We start from the raw sequence: 18,896 nt of genomic DNA, 5'->3' as shown, positions 1-18,896 counted from the left end.
TACAATCCTGCCTTCGTGTCATAGTAGCTCTCTGGAGTTGTAGAGACATGTTTCTCCCACTGAGTGTGTAGGTGACTCAAATGTCCTTCTGGGTGCTTGCCTTGAGAGAAGGAGGTGTTTAATGTAGGGACCACAGTGAAGGAATTATAAACGTCAGTGGAAATTACTGCACTGCGTGATTTTTGAAGGAGTACTCGGTTTGAATATATCCAAGTTCAAATGCAGAACAACCAGAGCACTCCTTGAAAATGTAAGAAAGAGGTGCTGTTGCTCTGTGCTTACTGAAGTGTGCCAGGGATTTGTTTTCATCTTACTGCGTGCTCTGGAAGGACTGAAGGCATAGTATGTGGGCCAGTTACATTTCCCCAGTGGCTGTGGAACAGGATTATGTGTGGATGTACTTTGTGGAGAGATTTCAAAGTAATTTTCTGGCAGCATCCACATGTATGTTATTTTGTAGCTACAGTGCTGAGTGACCCATTCTAAATTCCTGTAAAACTGGGGTTAGGAAAAGTCAGGCATGTATAACCCATTGCTCTCTCTGGGAGCTTTCTCTGTTGACCTTAATGTGTATAGTGCATGTCACTACCCATATCCTTGTCCATATGAAATTACTGTAGCTTTTCATCTTACCTCCATTCTTTTGTTTTTGGAAAGTATCAGTATTTTTCTTCTCAAATTCTAGATGCCAAAGGGAGGTGTCCCAAGTGAAAAGTATGGTGTCACCTTTGGTCTTTGCTCACCCGTTTGACTCAGTGAGCACTCAGGTCAGGCTTGCATGTCATACTGGAAGCCCTGGCTGCTTGGCCCCTGCTGGTGCTGGAGCCTTGGCAGTGTTGCACATCAATATTTCTGTGCTCTAGCTATGCCATATGCTTTCTATTTTTTGTGATTCTCAAGATTCAGTTCCTTTTCTTTCATAAGTATTTGAATTAAATTTGTTTTTCTAAGTGGTTCATAAGAGCTCTGAAACAGAGCCTGTGATGTAAGTACATGTTCACTGTGCTGTATAGTGACATACTGAATTACCAAATGAGAAGTCGCCCAGTGCCTGTTTTGTTTATAGATCTAAAATATAACACATTTTGAGCCTTTTGACAGTAATCCTGCCTGCAGCGCTGGATTGGAATGTTGCACAGAAAATACTGAATAGCCTTCAGGATGAGATGCAAAGTTTGCCTTTTATGAGCTAATAAGAAGGATGCATGTTGTAAGATGGAGGCTCATTTTTGGAAATAACAAAGAAGAAGAAAGTGTGTGTGGATGGCTTACAGTATAACTGTGAATCATCAAAACACAGCATGGCTGTGAAATAGGCAAATAGACTGTACTCAGCAGGTGGGGTTTCTAGCAAAGCTGACAGGATATCAGCATCATTGTACAAGACACTGGCAGGACCTCGTGTGAGCTCCTGTGCCTTGTTTTGATCTACCAAGAAATACCAATGTACTGGCACTACAACAGTGGAGTGTTTTGGCATAAATGATCACAGAAAACCTGTGTTACATGTGAAGGAACCAAAAGAGCTCAAGTTGTTTTTTAACTAGCCAGTTAAGGCCAAGAGAAGAATTGGTTATTTTCTAGAAATGCATCAGAGGAATAAACTTCAAAGGGGAAGGAGAGCAGTTTTAGTTCAGAGACCATATATATAACTAGGCAGTGGTGAATTGAAACAGGTATATGTACCTGTCAGGAAGGTGGTGCTAGTTGAAGTCAACAGCACTATGGCATCAAAAGTATGTTTTTCAGTGTTCTGTACATGACAACCCCCAAAAGAGCACAAACTTTTGTCAAGGTTCTCACATGGATCAGAGGTGTCTGAGTGACAAGGAGCAAAAATCATTGGGATTTTTTTTTTAATAATGTAGGTTGCAACACAGTAGTAATCAGTACCACTTTAACTGGCTTTTCTACAGGTTCTTTGATAATGGTGCATTTCCATACTACCATTGACATTAGGAATTTTTCTTCAGTATTGTGCATTTTGAGCAAGTTTGTATGAGGCCTTTATTCACTAGCAAACACTAAATGGCTGCATTAAAAAGAATTATGTTGCTAATATTTAAATGTACAGTAGGAGGACTGTGATTTCTGGAACAAAGGAATTTGGGGCAATTCCTAGCTCTCAGTATAAATTTTTGATTGAACCATTCTAAACCATTGAACCATTTGTACTAAAGCGTTTTGATCATGCATTGCAAGCAATCAAATAAATGCTTTTATTTGATACTTAGTAGTGTTAAAGGAAACAAAAGGATAAAGAGAAGTGCTGCATAGAAAGAGGAAGAAAAGCTATAGATGCACTCCAAGTGAAACACTGTCATTCCCCACACTTGATGCTGAAGGAGTATTCATTTTGCTGAATATTAATATGTAAACTTTCTGTCACACTGTTCATTTAAGTAGGAAAGGAAATCACTGGCATTTACAACAAGCATCATGACTCTAAAGCATTGCTAAGTAAAAGCTAATCTGCTCAACTGGATTACATTAAATGACACAAAGAAACATTAGAGTCACTTACTGGGCTCTACAACTAAGAGCAGCAGCTCTTTAATCAGAAGTGTAAAAGCCTCAGCCTAAAACAGCATCAGAGAGTGGTAGGGTAGATGTGTAAGGCATAGTAAAAATGTTGAATTTAGGGAGAAAGTTCCAGGGGGAAATCACATGAGGACAGATGAATTAACTGCATTCTCCCATCTGGAGTTGAAGCTGTTTTCAAGATTAGCCTTGTAGGGTAGTAGAAGCACAAGGCCAAAATCTCATCTGTATTTAACAGTTGTGCTAATCCTGAACTGTGCAGAATCTTTTATCTACAGCCAGATTTCCTGTGGGAAGAGCTGTACAATGTCGTGCTGCCAAGGTTTCTGTGCCACCTAATCCTACTAGAGTCATTCCCAGAGCAGGGAGGAGGAAGAGTTACACCTTCACTGAGAGAATAGAAGGTCAGCCTTGTGTTTATCCACAGAAGTCCTGAAAACTGGGGACAATGCCACAAAAACTGACTTGTGTTCTGTGTCTGCCTGCGTCGTTTTGCACTGCTGATTAAAGTGCCCTGCAGAGCTTTTTTGTAGGGAAGAAAGAATGAAAATGAACACAGTAATCTCTGTTTCCAAATTGCTGGACCGGAACCCACTGCATTTAAGTTGTGGAAAAAGACGATAGCATTGAGAGGCGAGAATTCCGTTGTGGTTATTTTTGTTGTGGTCTTGTTCTCCTACAGCAGAGCCAGCAGGAGAAAATGTGCCTGTGCCTTGGGTGCTTAAGTGATAACACTGGCCTCTGTAGTTGCAACTGAAGCACAGGCATGTGCTGCTTCCCACCAATTTTCCCATGAAAACAAAGCATCTGGCCAGGAAAAAATGGACAAATGAGAGCACATCTTGAAGGACTGTAGTGGATCTTTTTGAGCTAGTTTCTCCATGCTCTACTTTGAATTCTCTCCCTGAATAGATGAAAAACTTCATATCCTCTGTGAGTGCTTTAATGAGCAGTAAACAGTTTTCAAGCTTTGAATCAAAAAACCTGTTGAAATTGGCTTGTATATTCAGTCAGCTGCCTCAGCAAATATTTTTCTTCCTGTGCTGTACACAAACCAGCAGATTGCAAAGCATCCTTGAATAAAGGGAGAAAATAAGCATTCTCCCTCTACTTATAAACTGCTCATTTTAATAAGTCTATTTTCTTCATTCCCCAGCTCAATTCAGTAGTGAATTTCCAGTGCACAGCTTTATAGAAGATGTAGGATATATTTAGTGTTAACAGTGTTATTAATCCATTAGCAGATCTCCTGCTCTAAATCCTACTGCTTGATTTCTGTGTAATATCCAGGCTCCTTGATCAGTTTGCATGTGCATGTTAATTCACATTTGTAAATAAAAGTGGTGCAACTGGCCATAGTCATGCCCATGAACATTAGTGCATTTGCAGACTGTCCACACCTCGTGGACACTCTCCAGGGCATAGTTACAGCATTGCAATAGTCTGGTTTTTACTAGAAAACATTGAACTAGAATATCACCTTTAATCTTTATGATCAGTTTCTCTTAATAGAATTATGTTTTTATTTCATAAAGCCCTGAAGATATTTCAGCATACATGCAGATCTTATTGTTGTGATTTGAAATCCCTAAGCTATTATGTCTTTCTTACCTTCTGCAAACTGCATTTTCTACAAGTTTGTGGAGAACAGAATGAAAACCACTGCTCTAGGAGGCAGCATCACATATAACATGGATAAATTGGGAGTTGAATACAGGAGGCTGAGCAACAGTGTATCTTTATCATTTATGCATGGATTTAGATCTGAGGGAATGTTCCCATTCCTTAAGGACATCACATCATTTCTCCAGGTATTTTTTTCATTGTTCTTCTAATTTAACTTTATGTGGCTATTGATCTTCTTCATGGCTATTGAGGAAGAAATCTTGTTTGAAAGTGGCCCTGGATTTCTTTGAAAGTAGATATTACTTGGGCAGGTTTGCACGAAGACTGGTGCTTTTTTGTGTTACTCCATGTCTTTTAACTCCAGTAGAGTATCCACCTACTCTGAAGACTGTAGAATGAAAACAACATATTATATTTATTTAAAAACAGATGCTTGAATCTCAGTACTATTTAGTAGATGTGACATAACATATTCATTTAGACTTAAAGTACAATTGCCTCTGTTAGGTGGGATTTGGCCTTCCTCTTTTCTTGAGAATCTATGTAAACTGGTCATTCAGACCTTGCTAGGTCTATTTTCTACATAATTTGTGAAGACAGGGTAACACCATTGCATCATATTCTATAATAAGAAAAATACCTAGTGTGTTTCTTTGTGCCTCACATAGCAGGATGGAACCGGGTGGAATCTGACGGTTTGGGTGCCAACAACTTTGCTGGAGCTGAAAGTGTGTTGTAATGAACCTTTACATTCCACTTGTAAGCAATTTTCAAGCAGCAGTGAGCTGTCTTTGAGTATCAGAAAGTTAGACATACACTTGCAGAAGTGATACTTCTGATTCTGCTAAGATGTGCTGCGTGATCTTGCAGATTGTTGCATATTGGTTTGCATGTGTTCAGACTCCTGGAATTTTCTTTTGTATCCTCCTCATTGATCTGTACTGCAGTACCATTGTGCATCAGCATTTTCCTTCTCTGTGACTGATTGAAAAGAAAGGAACAGTCAGCCCTGACATGGCTTTCCATTTTGAATATTTCCTTCAGATCCTCTGTAACTTTGTTCTTTTTTAGACTAAATTATTTTAGACAGTTTTGCTTTCTTTAATTTATTTTAAACTGTGACAAGACTTTACTCCTTTTTCCATGCTATCCTGTTGTTCTGTAAATTGGCTTTGGCAACCTGAAAACTGGTGAGTTAAATGGTGTAATATTGGCTTATAAAAGCACTTTGCTTGCTGTACCAAGATACTTTTATCTTATACTTATGAACTTATCGTTTTTCTGTGTTCTTTTTAAAAAGAAATTAAGCAAAGAATATAAAGCTGATTAAGAAGCTTTGAAATGGTCTTTGGATTGTTCCAAGTATCATAAATGTAAATTCACTGGAAGTCTGTTCTCTGGCTTGGTACCAAAATATATTGCCATAGTTTCAGCAAAATTTGTTGAAATAGAAAACAATGTTGACAGAGAACACAGTTCATCAGAAAATGAGAATCTTATTTTATGATCTAATGGCACATTTTAGCCTGCAGTAATAGACAAGATTTCTTAGTTCTTATGATTCACTGCTAAGCATAGGATTTCAAGGTCATGTTATTTGATTTGGACTAACTTAGGATCACAGTTGTGCTTGTTTGCAATCTGGTCACATCCTGTAAATCTTTGGTAATGCATCTGACTTCATGCTCAGGTAAATCAAACAGATGAACAAAAATGTATGTATTAAGAAGTCTTAGAATAACTTATATTCCACTTCTGGTATTTTTTGAAAAACAAACAAACCAAAAAAGAGGCTTTCTAAGACCACAACTAACCACAACTGCTTACAGTTTGGTTCTGAGAAACTGGCAATCTGACTCAAATGAAAACTTCTAGAATAAACTGCTAATTCTTGGCACCATATAAGGTGATCATTTTGCACACTATAAATGATATCCAACCTTTCATTACAATTGCTGTATCCTTGTGCTTGTTACAAATTTCTGATTACTAAATTGCAGTGACATCAAAGAAAAATACTTAGATAAAGCTTTAAATTAGTTAAGTAAAAAAAGTCAGCAGCAAAAGTCTTTCATCTTGACCTAATTTACTTGAATTTCTATGCCTGATGTGAAGATTAATAACAGGTGGCCTTTTAGGGAGCGCTCAGTTTGAGTCTGATGTTCTAGTTGTTCTTTTATTATCCCAAACATCTATAACTAAAGGATTTTTTCACCATGCCCTTTGTTCACAATGTGGGACTGTAATTGAGTTCATATTTCTCACCCAACCTTTCAGCTGTAATTAATATTTTATTATATCAGATTTTATCACTAAATAGCCTAGCAGCAGGGTATTGAGCCACACGCACCCTCCCACACACGCGCACACACACAAAAGCCATAGTGACTTACTGATGCCAAGCAAATGCCATGTAATGAGTTATGGTTGAGAGAATACAAAATAAATTCATGGTACCCAGCTAATATTCCAAAGCAATTCAGAACTGATCTTATCTTGATCAAGCCAGGACAAAGAGAAATTGAAGTTACAAGAATGAAATCTTCAGTGTTGTGTTGTTATATCAGACATGTGGCATCTAACAAAAGTGGTCTTTGCAAGACCAGCTATTAACTGTTTTCATTATTATATTTTATGAGCAAGACCAATTTAGGTCATATGCTCTTTTTACTAAGAGTTACACACTGTCTTCTGAGCTCTGCTAAGCACAAACACCTCCACAGCATGACCAATGTAAAAATCTGAACATCTAAGTTGATTTGCTATTTGTCCTTTAAAGTGGCATAAACCAAAATGATTTCTTTGTGCTACACTGCATACCAAGGGGATTGTGGGTGTTACTCTAAGCTATTCTTATGGAAATAGGGTATTTTTAATACAAATTTCGAAAGATGGAGAAAGTCTTATCATATAAATATCTGTAAACAAGACAGGAGAGAAACATTTAATAAACCTAGGTACCTTGGATGATGGGTGGTTTTCATTATAAAAACTTCCCACATAACTTGTGACTAACTGGCATTCCTCTTCTCAGCAGGATTTTACACAGAAGTCTCCCACCCCCTCTGCCTCTCCCTCTCTGTCTCTCTCTTTTTTCCTCTGCATCCCTCTTTCTCCCCATCTCCCTCTCACCCTCTTCCTTCTTCCCTCACTGCTTTGAATAGGTGATTACTGGAAGGAAGTACTCAGATTAAGAACAGATCAACAGCAGGATAGTACAGAACAAGCTCTGCTTGTTCATTGGTTTGTTCATTGTTTGTTAACAGCAGAAATAGCCTCTTGAAATCTATACCTGCAGCTTTCTTTTAAAATTATTTTTAGTAGTTTGTACAAAACGAAGTTGCTTAGAGAATGAGTAGGCACTTTGTCCCCAGGGGAGAGCTCTGTTGCAAAGACGAAGAGCTAAGCCTCCTCACACGGTCAGGAGAGGACCTGCAGTGTGTTTCTGGCTGCAGGAAAGTGTGGCCTTGCTGTGGTGGGAAGGATGGCCTGGGAGGTCAAGCCCTGGGGATCAATGCAGATGAGAGCACAGTTTTATTTCTGGTGAGGATAGGGACAATTTAGCTTTCTGCTCGTCAATATGTCATGCTTTCTCCATTCCTGTATCTCAAGTTAAAATAACTGGAAATACTCTAAAGAAAAAGAGGAAAAGATACCTATTTACTGATTGTAAACAGGTGAATTATCTGATTATAAACAACTTTGCAGTGGCAGGGAGTGGCATAGTAAGCAGCTGAATGTATAGCTCACTCTCTGAAAATGACTTATTTATTTTTTATTCAGTTTTTCTATGTTGACCACTAGAAGATCTCAGAATAGTGGCTTTGTGGACTGTTTTGTAGAATTGGTAACCTCACAGTCTCTCTGTGGTTTGCATTCATTTTAAAGGCAAGTTGTGAGAAGACCATAAAGAAAGTAGGAGGCATCCCTGTTTTGTACTGCTTGGTAATGAAGTCAGTCTCAAAGCCCTGGAGGATCTAAAGCTTTAGGTTAGTTCAGTTTAGACCAGCATCATTGAAGTTAGTGATATTGCTGCTGGGGTTTAAATTAAGAGCATAAAGGCATGTGGAGTGAGATCAATAGTATCTGGTTCCTAGAGGGACTGAGTCATTACTCAGTAGGAATAAAACTTTTCACTGGTAAAATGAAGAAAGGGAGTACTCATTGTCTTCTGTGTGCTATATTACATGTCCAAGATTAGAATTAAACTTTCTGACTCATAAATAAGTTAAAGTTTACACCTGATTTTTTCCTGGTTTCCTAAGAAAACAAGTCGTAAGTATCATCATCCTGTTCATCTGCCTGTATGTTCCTTCCTTCCCTCATTAATAGAGGACCTCTTGGAAATTTTCAAGCAATGTTTGAATGTTGCATAAATAGTGAGTTTCTGACATAGTTTGGCATCTCTGTGAAAGACCCAGATTGGCATCTGGAGGGTTAGGCTGTGTTAGAGTATGAGTTAGTTCATTTTATGTGGGCCATCAGCAGAGAGCTACAATTCTCGTGCCAGCAAGAGAGGATGGAGCCCAGAAGCAGCCGCAGCATGTGTCTCCTCTTTTCTAGCCAGTGTTGGGGAGATACTAAAAGGAGCTGAGCATATTGAAGGTGGGATCTGGCTATCACAGATGACATGTGGAATAGAGATGGAATTACAACATTCTGGATTTCTTGCAGTAAAACTTGTAGTGTGTTAGTCTGTTTGTAAGGCTTTGATGCATCTTCTGTTTCAAATGGCCTTTAAAAAACCCAGTACCTGGTCAATGTAAATGGGATATTTTTGTCCCTTAAACATTAAAGAGCTGTCAGCAGAGATGTTTTATTGTTGCCAAAAAGTTAATGGTGACATACCTATCAGAAAGATCATAAGGTTACATTTACCAGAGTTATTTATGGAAGAAGCCAAGCGTCAATTGGTTGAGCAATTTTAAAAATGCTCAGTAGATCACAGTGAGTGTAAAGAGATCTTGTAGGCAATCATTCCTGGATAACAATCCCTGCCCCCCCACCCCCCCAATCTTAAGAAAGTACATAATATGATTTTTCAGCTCTATTATGAAATAAATAAATTTTATAAATTATGCACAATTTGCTTGTAAAAGGTATTTGATTTTGTAACATAGCTATGAAATCAAACATCTTCTACAAACACTGAGTGTAATTTATAAAAAAAGTAGCTGGGTGTAAGTTGTTAAAATGCTTTGTTTAAAGTATGTCTATATTAGAAAGATTTCATTTTTATTTTATCTTTCCTACTACTGCTTTTTATTTTCACTTCTTATTTACCAAACCGGATGATACATGTCAAGCTGTTTTCAGTACATTATCTGTTATTTTCTGCTTTTCTTCTCTACATTTCTGCCTTGTGTAAACTTTTGTATTCTTGATTATTTCAATCTTTTCCTAGTTTTCCTAGTTTTGTCTCTTTCTTTCTCTTGTCATATCCACAGTTACTTGTCTGCAGTATTTCTTTTTTCTTTCTGTGAAAAAAAACCAAATTAAACCAAATAAAAAAAACCCCACAAACAAAAAACCAAGCAACCCCCCAGCCAAACAAAAAACCCCCAAAACATCAAGGGGGGGAAAAAAAAAACCACTGCCAGCAAAATACATTGCCAGGATTCTGGTGCCCCTCTTAGTTTGTCACTTGCAGCCTGTATTTAGCAGATTGATCTCCTTGGTACTATATGGGGCACATTAGGGGAGCTCTGTAGTCAAAGATGTCCTTTTCTTGTCCAGCATTTAATAGCTGAAATAATTTATGAATATAGACCCAAATTCCCTCTTGTGTCATATTACTTATACCTAGAAAACTACCTTGAAGTCCTTGTGAAACAGTACTATTTTAAGCAGGCTTAATTTTATTTACATTTTGTACTCACTTTGTATTGTGCAGGTCTACAGGCTATGTACAAAATTTATATATTTTCTTGGCATTTCTGAGTTTGAAGAAAAAGCAGCCAAATACATAAATCTATATTAAGTATGGAGAGCACAAGCCTCGGTGAAGTTCTAAGTGTTTCAGAAAAAGTATGTTTCTGATCACAGGGGGGTTTTGTGGCTTGCAGTACTTCAGATCATTTAATTTTTTCAGCAGAAGAAACAATAATGAAAAACTTCCCCTACAAAATAACAAAGAGGTGTACATGATTACCTTGTAGAAGAAAGAGAGAGAGGTAGAATTGTTATTTCTAAGTATGCAGAATTGCTAAGACATTGTGTCTCGTCATATGGATGGTATCAATGTCGGGCAATACTCATCCCCTGGGAGGGTAGGGGTGTGGGGAGACTCTGATGATTAAGGAATTTCAGGTGTAGCAATGTACATAATAGTTGTGAAAGCATAGTTGCATCTGTCATTTTTGTCAGCCTGTTCGTGGTAATTATGACAGCCACTCTTGTAGTCCAGTGCAGTAATAACACTGCCAAGTCCTAGTTGGGCACCAGTATTCAAATAATTACAAATAATTAACCATACCATAGTATAACCAGGGAGAAAAAAAATACCATTTCATCAATATTTACCAAGGATGAGGGGGGTTGGGAGGGTTGAGAGAGCAGTTTTGATTCCCCTGCCAGTGCACAATAACAACAGAGCAGTCTCTTGTGCCACAATTATTGTTGGCGTTATGTCTAACCACCACTTATATACTTGTTGGGCAAATGGGTCTTATAAATTTTAATATGCTTTTTAAATAGTAAACTAATACTTCTTTGGAACAAGTGTAGGTTAGCATATGTATTGAATCTATTGATTTTTTTGCGAAGGATGGATGGGACAAAGTTAAAACTGCAGTCCATCAGCAGGCTATATGTTCTAAAACCAAGTACAGATTATCTACTGCCACAATTTTTATTGTCCTGCTAAATAACAAAGTATTACAAACTGAAATCCTTGTGAGATTTTTCACTGTCTCCCCTTCTCTACCAACAAAACAAAACTGCATTTTGGATTGTCATTTGTGATAACTGAATCTAAAGGCAGAAACATATCAGAAAGGTTTCATGAATGGTGTTTGGTTGCCTGCAATTACAAGGCTGAAGATGGACACTCTTTGCTGGGCTCTCTCTGCCCCTGACAAGTGTGCTTGCATTCACTAAAACAATGAATCTCTGTGCTAGGAAATAGAAGAAAAAGTTAAACACCCACTGTCATCAGGACTAGGTGGCACCCATCTGGCCACTGGAAAGTGGAAGGAGCATGCATTGCTGTTTCCTTTTCCTTGCACGTTTTCTTCGTGCAGTTTTCTGAGCCAAAGCTCTGATGTGTCCCTTAAATCCTAGGGAGTCCAGATTTGCAAAAGAGAAATGTATTCTTTCTTCTGCAGCTGGAAAAAGAATTTGCATGTGTTATGAACTTGTGGTTGCCATTAAATTACCGTTTTCAGAGCCTATCCGTCTTGTCTGCAATTGAGATACTATGCAACAAATGTTTTCCTTTTCAAGGGAATTGAACCTGTTGTCATATCCTTCCCTGGTGACTGTCCTTAGAGGAAAGAACAAGCAAAATATCTTTAACTTCCAGTGACATAAGGCTTTCCATTTGAAAAATTGTCAGGATTTCCTGTATAAAACCATAGGAATGCTAAAGAGAGGTTTGCTTGGATGTATTTTTCCCAGAAAATCTCCTTTGTAAATGCTGACTTTTAAGTCTTTGAGACCATCCGTACAAAAGAGTTGGGCAGTCACAAAGCAGCTTAGGAGTTTTACATTTAAAAACCAGATACTGTTCCCCAGTGGACTTGGGTCTGTGAAGATAAAGCTTATTACGACACCTGAGAGTTTACATTTGGCACTATCTCTGGGGACTGAACCTAAGCTGTCTTATCTCCTCCTTTACAGCCGTTTAGGTATTTCTGCTGTGATTGATCTGAGAAATAGGGATCCTTGCATGACAATGGAGGGGTTGTATAATATTAGTCTTTTGTTTTCATGTCAGGTCTGATTCCAAAAGATTCCTTGAATTTTATTTTTTCCCCATGGGCTGAAAATTTCAGGTGCCAGTAATAATATTTCCTGAGAATGAAGACAGGTCCTGCCTTGGAGAATCCAACCACTTATCTCTTGACCTGCAAAGCTAGTAAATAAAGGCAGGTGTGAAAGTAGAATCACTCCATTTGAGTTTGAACAAGCTGGTAGCACAAAGTATTTTATTTACTTAGCACCTTTTCTAAGTTTATGAGGCAACAACTGTTCCACAAAGTTAGAAACCTGCCAAACAATGGTGCAGCTTTTGTTTACGTGGAACCTCCTAGCTTCAAGTAAAGATGCAAACGAAAAGTCAGAAGGATTTACGACTCCCTTCACTCTGAAAAGCTTATAAGGATCTAAGATTCCCTTCATTCACTCAAAGAAACAGGCAATACAGCTCTAACACTAGTATGTCAAGTGCTTAAATGGGAACCATTGCAAGAATTTTGATGATTATGTGTTGTGTGAATATTATTTGCAGCATTGCCTAAATTACTTTTCCCCCCTATATAAATTACATATAAATGTATGATTTTAGAAATACTTGTTGGCGTTGTTGTTGGTACAGCATCATCAATTTAGAGGTTTTGCTTAGTCTGCTTGTTTTTTCTTCACTCTAAGTTTTATATATTCATATCTGAACATTATGTTCTACAAGGGATTTTTTTTTTTAAGCTTCTTCACCTTTTTTTAGAAGCTACAGTAAGTAATGCTGTATTTTGCATAAAGCCCAGAAAATCTCTGATCTCCTAAATAAAACATCCTTGAAATAGAGGTGTCTATGTTAAACAGTCTTCTCCATCGTTAGCAGGTGCAGTCATTTGTCCTGCTGCTAATCAGAAACTCTCTGGTCTTACTTCTAGTCCGCAGTTGAACCATGTGTGCTTCCCCTTTGATAAAATACACAGAGTGGTCACAGGGAGAGTGGTCAGCAGGACAGGACTGCTATTCAGCTGGTTCTCTGGTTTTGAATCTGTTCTGGAAATGACTGCACACAGGGTATATTTTATTCACTGTATATTAGGTGTTGCTAGAACTCCTCACCCACTGGCAATGCCTGTGTAGCTGTGATGGTGAGACACCTGATAAATCAGGGGTTGTTCATCACCTTTGTTTAATACACTTATAGTAAATAAGGCTCTTGCACAGCAGGAGGAGAGTTAGTGGCAATTTCTTGTAGCCTTTTTCTATTTGCCTGCTAACCATAAATTATTAATTCCTGTCCTTTAAAGAGTAATTTCCCTCTTCCATTTCAAGGTGCATTACATATGTATAATTACATATAATTTCTAGAACTGTAAAATTTGAAGTTACAGGATGAATTACAACAATCTAGTGCAGTATAAGGGCATGGAGAAATAGATATGTATCTCCAGTGTTAATCCATATAAATATGATATAACCATGTCAGAGACAGCTGATGACATAGATGAACTTATGTTGCATATTATGTAGAAAAAACTGTCAAAAGGCTGTATTCTTTTCAAGAAACAATGTTAGGCAATAAACTTGCATAACACATGACAAGCAAAGATATATGAAGTTTTAGATACAAAACATGAACAAAACAACTGATGCATTTTAAAAGTCTTAATGACAATATGACAGAAGAATTTTCAGGGTCTACAGAGGATTTGCTGAAACTGTGGGGACCCTACAAACTGTGGGGACCCTTATGGTTTGAGCAATCAGGTTCTTCATGGACTTAGAGCTGTGATAATGGGGTGGGGTTTGGGTTTCCTAATTTTGCCCGCTATTGGAACTGGTATTTTAATAGAAAAATGCAGTAAAGTGATTCTAGCATGCAGATAAATAGGGCTGTGGGAATGAGTAACTGAAATAATGGTGAATATGTACATTAAGGGTTATTCCATTGTTTGACTCTATTGCAGTAAAGTGATTCTAGCATGCAGATAAATAGGGCTGTGGGAATGAGTAACTGAAATAATGGTCAATATGTACATTAAGGGTTATTCTATTGTTTGACTCTGTAAGCATTAAAACTAATAAGCACTCAAGCCAAAATGCAGAAATAGATCTATAAAAAGTACCAGTTTTCTATATTTCTATGATATTTTCTATATTATATTTCTATATTATATTTCTGTAAGGCATGAACTTATAACAGTGAGCAAAAATCTTCAAATTGGCTCAAGAGTGTTGCAAATATTTCTATATTATATTTCTGTAAGGCATGAACTTATAACAGTGAGCAAAAAACTTCAAATTAGGCTCAAGAGTGTTACAGTGACAGTCTGCAAAGGTAGCCCAACAGTTTACACAGCTTATTAGGGCACTCCTAGTGGACCTTAAGAGCTTTGTATACTTTGTACATTTTTTACGGGAAAAAAAAATCAAGGATAATAAGAATTCGAAGAGATTTTAAACAATTGGAGCAGGAATAAAAAGGTTTCTTATTCTCATTATACAACTGGATTTCTGAGGCCCATAATAGTTGTTTGACTTGCCTAGGATCACATACAGCAGCTGTATTAAGACTAGTAAATAAATTCAGATAGTCTTTGTTTATATTGAGTTCCTTAGGCCATCTCCCATCTGTGAAATTAATTCTAAAAATGTCTTTAATGCTTCAGTTATATAAAGCATCAACACTTTTAGAGAGACAAAATAGAGCTGACAGTTCAATAATGAAGTAATCAAGCTTGTTTTCTGTTTGTTTGGAATTTGGAATTACTGGGGAATTATGTGTAATCATGGATTAATAAGTTTCAATAAATGCCTAGATTGTACAGGTTAAGTATGTACATATATATACTCCTGTATGAAGACTCCTGAAGTCTACGTTTGCATCCAATAGGTCCTTCTTGGAAAGTTATTCTGTAACTTTGAATGTGTCTTTGATTAATTAAAATTGAATTTACAGCATTCCAGCACTGTGGAGTAATGTCCTGATTCAGGAGGTTACCAAAACACATCATTTCATGTAGTTAAGGCTAGATTTATACTTAAGTCTTCTTTGAAATTGTAATTTGTCTAAGTACTCTGAGCATCTTTTATTACCATGCTAATACGTTTTCTTTCTGCTTTCGTGTCTCTTTTTCAACTCTGAAAAAAATTAGTGTATTTATCAGACATTGACACACCATTCCAATTTCAGCAATCCAAATTCAATAAATACCTGCTAAGTTTAATTTCTTGCAAAAATTAAAGTACTGTGTTCAGATATGTATCTCTGCATAATCATTTAAATTTGGAACTGGTTTGGAATTGTTAGAATAAAAAGCAGTGTAAAAAAATGGTTTTTTTCCATACACCTTTTTAAATGCCCAAATTTGAAGCATTTGAATCCCAGGTTAAAAATAACTGCCATGTGTTCCTTTCTCAATGCAACAGTGAACTGTTTATTTATAAAAATTAATTTTTAATTTCATTTCCAACGCATTGAAATTCTATAGTAGGACTGTGTAACATGAATTACACTTAAATTACATTTCTTTGCTTCTGGAAAATCAGTCTAAATGCTGCCGATAACCGATACGCTTTTGGCACATTTCACTGTAGTGTAGAACTTGTTTTGTGGATTACAGGTAAGAAGACTTTATTCTCTGAAATGTAGAGGTGTGGAAAAGGAATAATTTAACATTGAACAAGCGGGAAATTTGACTGATACGTAAGAGGAATAGTAGAATCGTGGCACAGTGCTAGCTCAGTTCACTGAGCTTCAACCCTTTTCAGAGTAGGCGATCCAGCTGTTATATATTAAAGAAAGTAATATTAATTGTAAGACCCAGAGAAAGCTTTTGGATTATAATTGTAATTGGGGTAATTTTGTAAAATTCATTAGCAAGATGATCTCATTTGTACAAATGTAAAAAAGTATCACTGGTAAAATTCTGTCAGGTTTCCATTGACCCAGGTGCTCATAATGTGTTAATTTACATCAGAGAAACAGCAGTGAGTGGAAATTGGCCAGCAGATAGGATTTAGTTATTTTTCATTAGCACTTGGACTTTGATGAAGGGGAACAGAAAAGACTTGTTTGACCTTTCAGTGCTTAAATTATTAAAGAACAAATAGATTTGAGGTCTAGATGCTTGCAAATCTAATTTGTCTTGTGGAGTAAGGATTAAAAGACATTTCGAGTTTGAAATTGCTCCAGTCAACTTACTTCTTTCTTTAAAGTATCTGAAAATGAGTAGATGGCAGGCATCTAAAAGGTATACAAGGAGTAGTAGTATGTAGTATAAATAAATATGGACTTACCACAGGAAAAGGAGCATTTTAATGACAGATATGTTTCTAAAATGTCTACTGTCTTGAGCTTTAATAACTGAGTGAAAAATAAAGAGAATCCTCATTTCAGCCAGTACTGAAACAAGTCATGCTATCTTGTCTGGTTTGAAGTTCCTTTTATATTCAGGCCTGCTGCAAGAAAGTAGTAACTTGGTTTACTATCCATCATGCTTTGGTGAAACTGTGGGATTCTTACATTTGCTGCAGTATTAGGCAAGCATATCCAGCTCCACTATCTTGCAAGCATAAATGTTTACATCATCTCCTGCATTTTTTTTCCAATACTCCATTTAAGTTTGCAAATGGTATTGTAGATTCACTGCAAATTAATAGTTAGAGGAGGCAACATGCTGTCTACAAAGTAGCTTGGAGTCCCAGTTCTAAGCAGCTCTCTTTTGTTCTAGAAAATTAATTGTGAAAATCGTGTCAAAAACTGATTTGTAAGAAGAGAACAAGATTGTAGTGTAGATATTCCATGGCTAGGTTTTTTACAAATCAGTCCCCACAGGATCAAAGAAACATTGCTGTGGATTGACCTTCATTTACTACTCAGCATGGAATTAATCAACTAATGAATATGTTTCTGCTTGATATGAAGCAGAATATTTCTTGTTGCACAGAGCTGCAAAATGTACAGGCAGAGGCCTTCAAGTGAACCCTCAAGACATTCTTGTGTCCCTGGCTGTACTAAATTTATGCATGGTTAGATTTCTGTGTGAAGTTCAGCATTAAAACATTTAAATATGAGTGTCCACTTATAGATGTCTACATGTGAGCTGAGTATTTAGTTATTATAATCAGTGGAGTCTGAGATGCAATTAAATTGACCTAAAAGTGGACACCTTCTTTCTGTTCAGTTCTCTTGGAACTGTAGATGTGTAGACATCTTCATGAAAGCAGATAGGTTTAAGTGTGTTAACATTGAGCTAAAGCTCAATGCTGATTTTATATTGAAATGCCTGGTTTTATATTGAAATAAAATCAGGCAGAAGGAAAGGTGCATTCTCAGTATTAACTTTCTGGGCCTTTTTTGTGAGCATAGAAGTCCAGCATCTCCTATTGGAGATGTTAGATCTTAAAAATACAGTCAACAAGATCTGTGGTACATGATCAGTAAGTCTGGTAAAAAAACAGTTAAGGTGATCAGGAAAATAGACATTTTCTGCCCCTTGGTGATATTTGACTATAAAGACTCTGCAGACCTTAAATGGTGGTGTCATAGAAACATGGAATGGTTTGGGTTGGAAGGGACTTTCAAAGATCATCTAGTCTTGACCCCCTAATCTGGTCAAGGGACGCCTTCCCCTCCACCAGGTTGCTTAAGGCACCATCCCTTCCAGAAGGGAAGTAGCCTCAGCTGTGCAGGGATATAACTAAGCCAATAAACCCTGTTGGGTCCAGACTGAGGTGGTCCTGCAGAGGCTCAGCCCATGTGTCTCTGTACTTTGGGCAGAATCTTCTGTAAACATAATTCTCTACCTATGGATGACGGAACAGTAACACATCAGAAGACTGTGGATATTTCATCTTTAAGAAGCTTCCTATGCAGAGATTGCTGAACTGTCAGCTTGAGGGATCATAACTTGTACTGGATGTAGGTGATACGCAAAAATGTGGACACATTGCCACTTTGACATTAATTATCTAGACTGACTTGTTTACTGGGATTCAAGATTCCAGGAGACAAATACTGATTAAGAATCACTGGTCCCCAGTGAAGCAATAAACTTGTAAGCCAGTCCTCTTTAGAGACATGGACTTCCCACATCACGAATTTAAAAGCACTGACTCAGTCTTTTACAGCAACTGCAAGGGTATAATGATTACACTGTTTGCATATACAGCAGAAATTGCAATTTCTTTGTTCCTGTTTGAATGTCCATAGCACCTTTACAGTGCAGAGGGATGGACAGTTCTCTGTAGGTCTCAGTACAGCAGAGACTGCAAGTGCAAACTGCTTTGCAGAATGCAGAAACTGAAAAATATGGCTATGAGATGTGTGAAAGTGCTTTGCTGAGTGATAGTGACTTCCATCAAAAAGTGTTTTATACTTGCTCAGCAATAGTCAGTATGCCACTGAAATTTTACTTTGTCCTTTTATAAATACTTACAATGTCAACAGTTAAGCAAATACTGGTCCCTGTCTCTCTGTAATTTATGTCTTCATTTTTATCTTAGTACTAATTTAATTTCATTTAGGTAAGATAACAGATTAGAGAAGGGACTCTATAGCTTTATGCTTGCTTTGGTGAACAAAATAATACTTAATTTCACATTTTAGCACTGATTAAACACACTTTTTCTGTACCAGAGTTTGAACAGGAAATTGTTCTGTGCATTCACTTGTGTGAAAAGTTGTGGAGTGTATGGCTATTTTTGTCTTTCCAGAACAAAATTAATTTGAAAGCGTGAATCTGTTCCACAAATTTATACACCTGAATATTAAAATGTCATTTTTTTCCTGTATTCTTTGCTTTTAACTGTTGTTTTTTTCCAGTAAATACTGG

The 18,896-nt window shown here is 37.1% G+C and overlaps 1 protein-coding gene across 8 annotated transcripts in view; it reads left to right on the top strand.

The window, feature by feature from the left end:
• PTPRM (protein tyrosine phosphatase receptor type M) overlaps positions 1-18,896 on the top strand; it is a 440,735-nt gene that overhangs the window by 246,089 nt on the left and 175,750 nt on the right. The gene's annotated exons all lie outside the window — the stretch shown is intronic.

This window comes from Onychostruthus taczanowskii, unplaced genomic scaffold (assembly GCF_017590055.1).
Source record: "Onychostruthus taczanowskii isolate IOZ18803 unplaced genomic scaffold, ASM1759005v1 scaffold16, whole genome shotgun sequence".
In the NCBI taxonomy this organism is placed as follows: Eukaryota; Metazoa; Chordata; class Aves; order Passeriformes; family Passeridae; genus Onychostruthus; species Onychostruthus taczanowskii.
The sequence above is the reverse complement of the archived record's forward strand: the minus strand, read 5'-3'. Positions and strand labels throughout refer to the sequence as shown.